The following is a 6,000-nucleotide window of genomic DNA, read 5'->3' as shown; positions in this document are numbered from 1 at the left end:
ATACTGTTCTGAATCCTACAGAGCTGCCAAGACACAGAGACTCGCTGAAATCTGTATTTATGGAAAAGTCTGTCCTGGAAGTTAACCAGATACAATTCATCATACAGTACATTTGATGATGAAACCAGAACATTGTCCTGAGTAACATCTGTGAGTACAAGCTGATGTTTCATGGATGATGATGTACAGGAGGTAGCCTGTAATGTTTAATTTGATGTCACTGTAAAAAATAATAGTAAAACCACTGTAAACTGAAGATAGATAGATCTGAATTGATGTGGGCACAAAAACATCTTATTGTCTCAGTGTAGGCAGCAGCTACAATAATGATGATGTAACTGTAACTTTATTTACGTATTTTATTCAGAGAATCTGTGCAGCCATCTACTGTTTCAGTGTACTGTACTGAGGACTGGCTTTGAGACAAATACTAAATGGTGTCGTTTGTAGATCATAGAGACGTTCCAAAATCAGAGTAATGCATAACAGAAGAGAAGAGAAGCAGGCCAATAGAAATTAAGAGTACAACTTGCATTTACTTGCTGAGAACTTGCAGAGAATAAAGTGTAATGTAGAAGGAAACTGAAGAGTAGATGAGTGGGATTGTGTGGAGTTAAATAGAGCAGAAAAATGATGTGCTCAATTGTAAGAGAACAAGACTTGCAAACTCACTCACTTGTAAATACAGATGAATTACATTTGTGCTCAACAGAGAAAAGTGCAGTCCAGTAGAGTAAAGTCACTGGCTCCTAATCTCAGTGTGCCAGACAAACTGTCTGTTTACCTGCACAGTGTTTACGAGAAAACTTGGAATCCCCCCGCCGAACAACAAAAGGTGGACATGTGCGTGTGCAAGTGAGATGTGTTTGCATGTGTGTGTCCACATGCACTCTCAGAGGCAACAGCGCTCCAGTTCAGCGGCCTGTTGTCCGAATGCATCTCTGATTCCTTTAGGTGTGACCAGCTCTGTTTGCTCTGTTTGGAGCCTGGCCTCCTGCACTCTCCCAGCTCCCCTCCCTCTGCTGGGCGGTGAGGTCGGGGGGGGGGGGGGGGGCTAGTGAGCAAGCTAGTGAGGGAGCAGCCATGACCTCCGGCGCTCAATGCGGAAACAATGGCGACGCGCCTGAGGGTGACAGCGGGAGACAGGAACAGGCACAAACACCGGAACTGTCCATTCTGCCACTGAGACAGACCTGCAGAGGCCTGAGAATCAGGAGGAGGAACTCTCTCTCTCTCTCTCTCTCTCTCTCTCTCTCTCTCTATCTCTATCGCCAGTGGTCTCTCTCCCTTTTTCAACATGCCCTAATATGACAAAAAAGTGTTGATTGTATGCAGTTGTTAGCCGGTGGTCCCAAAGGGAGAGGCTCCGAGCGCCACAGAGTCGTAAGGAATGAGACAGGGATATTTTCGGATACAATGATAGGCTCCTTCAACTCATATACCTTGTTCATGAATTCAGAAGCTTCATTCCAAAGTAAGACAAACACCGTTTAGCAAGACTGTGAGTCTACAGTCATGCTAGCAGCTCTGTGAGTCTGCACACAGTGGTGCTTTGAGCTAAATGCTAACATCAGCATCAGCAACACACTCAAAAAAAACATGCTGACACCCTGATTTACCGTGGTCACCATTGTAGTTTTCACAAGTTGTCATGCTAACATTTGCTAATTAGCACCAAGCACAAATTACATCTGAAGCTGATGGGAATGTCATGAGTTTTGCAGGTATTTGTTTGTAAACATAAATATTGGGCTGTTGCTGTTGCAAAATCCCTCTCGAGGGGACCATGGCAAATTTATATTTAAATCAAATTTCAGGGCAATCCATTCAGTGTTATTGATATATCTCACTCAAAACCACAAATGTCAACCTCATGGTGGTGCTTGAGGAAAATTCAGGATCACCAAAGTCAAAATAATTCATCCTCTGGGGCACATGAGTGTCTGTACCAAATTCCATGGAAATCCATCCAATAGTGGATGGCAAGGCTAAAGAGTTAAGAGCAATTTACTGACTTTACTGACCCAAATGTTTATTTGCATGCATACTCATATCCTGGTTATCATCTGGAGTGCTCGATTGAAAGTAGGATCCTGTGGTGGATAAACACCTTATCCAGGTTTCTGATGATTCCCTGTTTGTACTGTCCCTGTTTGAATAATGCACACAGGGAAATGAATATCCAGGTTCCTCATGTTCCACATAAACGTCATGTCATCATGTCAGGGATAGTGTGCATGGAAGTGCACTCAATGATAAACTTAATGTGAATAGACAGAACAATAAAGTAATTTCAAGGACATTTATGAAGAAAAAACAGCAAGCGCATGTGTGCCCTACACTCATAGCATGTATGCAAGCTTGCATGCGAGTGTGTGGGTGTAGATGGAAATACCAGGCAATACCCTGTCAGTTCATAGCAGAAATAATGAATGACAGGCTCCAGTTGATGTTAAGCAGGGTGTAGTTTGTGCTGAACAAATGGTCCTTGAGTTTGGACTGAAATACCAAGATTGTATCTGATTCCTTGGAAATATATCAAGCTGTGGAAATGAACTCATCAGTTGTTTTTGACCTGGTCAGAGGAAAACTTCCAACTCTAGAGGAGCGACACATAAAACCACACTGTTAAATTTACTGCTGATTTTGACTTATAATGGAAGTGACGTGTTTATCTTTAATAAGTAATGATAATATTGATTATTAATGTCATATAAGACAATTGGAAAGGCATTCAAAGCCATTCTCTGATTTCAATATGTAGTGAATAGGTAACAGGCAGGTAACTAACACATGTCAAAAATCTCAACAGACTATTCTATAAAAAAAAAATGCAAAAAAAAAATAAAACTGGACTGTTGAAGATGATGAATGACAGTAGCGTGTTTGGGTAATTACCTGATCATTTTGGCTTTATGAAAACACACCTACTTTAAATGAGCTATAGCCAATCTCAGCCTAATTCATCTCAGGTGCAGCTTTATGAAGAGGTATTAAAGACATACATTAATCTTTGCTGTGCAGTCTCCATGTTACCTTCATATTCTTCCTTCCCAAGGCCACAGGTATTTAGAGGAGATGATGTTGAAAAATGAATGTGTGCTGAGCTCATTGGTCAACAGCTTTCTCTCAGAATAATGGGAACAGGAATTCAGAAAGTGTCTGGGGTTTAAATGCTGTCTTAAGAAATAATGAGGTATTAATTTAAACATGAAGCATTTGATTTTTCCATTTGGTCCTTGCAACAATCAGCTGCATTGTCTCATTAACTGTGGGTTCTGGGAAAGCCGACGTGCTTTTAAGGAATTATTTTCTGGCAGAGATTTATTTTTCTCTCTGAGCACGTCAGATCACGAACAGTAAGCAGAGTGTAAAATAATGCACGCACTGAAACTTGACCTAGACACCTAGTGGAAAACTCTGCTAGACAACGAGAAGTCCAGAGAGCAGTGGTTTTATCCAATGAAAGAGCCTGAAAGCTGTTAGTATACTCTAAACAAATCAATTTCACATTATGCTCTTAAAATGTTGTCTAACATGGAGCTGTGAGCTAATGCCAGCCTACTCAGTGAGACTTGAGGTCTAATGTGTTAAACTGGAAGTGAATTTTGGTCTCAGATTGTGAACACAACACTGACATATCATCACCTATTTACTCATCAAACATTTACATAGAAACATCATCATTCATTTGGAGTCATGTTTGTGTTCACCCAACGATGGTAAGTCCAATATTCTCTCTCACACACACACTTTTAGCTCTGTGGTGGCTCTTTGGTCTCTGCCAACTACCAATATCCAGCTCTTTAGCTGCTAAAAGCTCTACTATATTCTGAAGCTCTGAGAGCTTATCGTCAATTAGCCAATAAGTTGGCAATTCAAAATTCACCTGCTCTACAGAATGGGATTATTGTCTACCTCCATTCTCCCTGCTCTTTGGACCCACCATCGAACCACTCGGCTACCAGGCTGGACATTCCTTGGAGCCGACAGCAGCGCACTGCTGGAAGCAACTCCAGAGTTGTCAGAGAATCACTAAGCTGTGTTCACTTTAGTAGGATAGCTGTTGTACTGAGACTCAAACTGAGCATTTTTGGGATCCTGAAGAGGAGTTTTTGTTGAGATAAGGACTCATTTATTGGTAGTTGAACTGTGAGCATTTTCTCATTGAGTGTAGTTATCATTATGAATTTTCCACGTTTTTTAGAAGTCTGTTCACACTGATGTAGGCTCATAAGAATAACACTATTTTTGTACTGCAGTTAAAATATTAAACAATAATAGGACATTTAGGTCGAAATAATTACTTTTCTTTCATCTGAACGTCTTGCCCCTGCAGTGGCTGCTTAGAAAAATTTTGGCAACTGGACAAATGTAATTGATAGCCTATGGTTTAAACAGTTGACCTGCCAAACCTTATCCCGAATTTACCGACTTCCCTTACACCACCTTGATCTAAGATAGCAGTTCACTGTAACTGTGCACCTACAGACCTCCTGCGGATTCTGACTTGGAGCCATAAAAAATAATGCTGTCACAGGATTGCCTACATTGTTTGCATCCACGCTGCATTTCATTGTCTGTTCTACATTTAAAATAGCTCATCGTCTATTCTCACTGTATACATACTGTATACTGCATCTCATAAGCTGCAGTTTACACAATGGAGCTGCTGATCATGGCACGATTAAGCAATAAACCTGCCAAGCATTGATATACACCAAAACACTGACTTCCTGCCCTGCTCATTGTGCTGTATTCAAGGTAAGTACTTAAAGCCTCGAGGGGCAGCGCTACAATAACTGACCAGATTACATCACTCAGCACCCGAAGGGCACCCACCACCCCACCCCACCTCACCCTCACACCCTCCTGCTACCTCCCTCCCTCATCCAGCAATGTGGCATTGTTCAGTATTGATGAGATTGACCTTGAGGAAATCCCCCGCAGCTCTGTCGTGGCGACTGTCAGTCTGACGAGCGCTGCCAAGGTAAACACAATTCATCAGCCAATCAGTCTGCTCCGTGCCCACCTGACACCTGTCTAATGAGGAAGCGGGCTTTTCAGCACCTATCAGCAATCAGGAGTAGGAATGACACTGGGAACACTGGGCACATAATGTTGGGAGCAGAGTAGTCTTCCTCCCTCCATCCTGTATTAGTCTCTGAGGCCGAGGCTGAGTCGCGTTCCTCTTTTCAGCAGGAACCCCCCACTGGGTGAGGCATCGCTTTCAAAGAATTCAAATGTGCAGCGTGGCCCACAAGGCTTTTCTCTAACAGGTCGGGTGTGAGAACTGCTCTCACATGCTGGCTTAATGTGTTTTTAAGGGAGGGAAATTGTCCAACAAAGATTCAGTCCAACTGGGGGAAATACGGTCCAGTGTGTCCAATGGGTGCAAATGTTGTACATATTAACTCGTGAACTTTGCTGACTTCTCTGTGAGGGTGTTAATGCAGTGTGTTGCACTCAGGTCACCAATCAAACAGTGTGTATTTAGAGTACTTAATTAACCATATAAAGACACAAGGAGCATATATCCAATCCAATGTCATTTGGGAATACTAAATCCAAAGAGAGTTTTCTACATATTTTCCCTTTTCCTTATAAGACAGAATTTTTTCACCTCAGTGCTGTCTCAATACCCAGACTCAAAAATAGAACATTTTTGTTGTGGATTCCCTGGTGAAAGAAGGGATTTTGGGCATGGTTCAAAGGAGGGAATATTTGGGCTCCGTGTATCAAACTAGGAGACATTTCACCCCTGAGCACAATGGATGTTGTGATGCAGCTTATCCATTGTCCATTGTCAGATTCCCCCAGCCTCACCCTGTGTTACCCCACAACACATCCCCTCCACTATTACTGGAAAAAACATTGGTGGAACCAGTGAATCCTGAACTCTTTTTGTTTTCAAAAACATCCCTCTAGTGAGATCTTTGTGTTGCGTTGCCATGGCGGTGGGATTTGATGCTGCCTAAAAACAATTGACGAAACAGAAGA

The sequence above is a fragment of the Chaetodon trifascialis genome, chromosome 2, assembly GCF_039877785.1.
Source record: "Chaetodon trifascialis isolate fChaTrf1 chromosome 2, fChaTrf1.hap1, whole genome shotgun sequence".
Lineage (NCBI taxonomy): Eukaryota > Metazoa > Chordata > Actinopteri > Chaetodontiformes > Chaetodontidae > Chaetodon > Chaetodon trifascialis.
The sequence above is the reverse complement of the archived record's forward strand: the minus strand, read 5'-3'. Positions refer to the sequence as shown.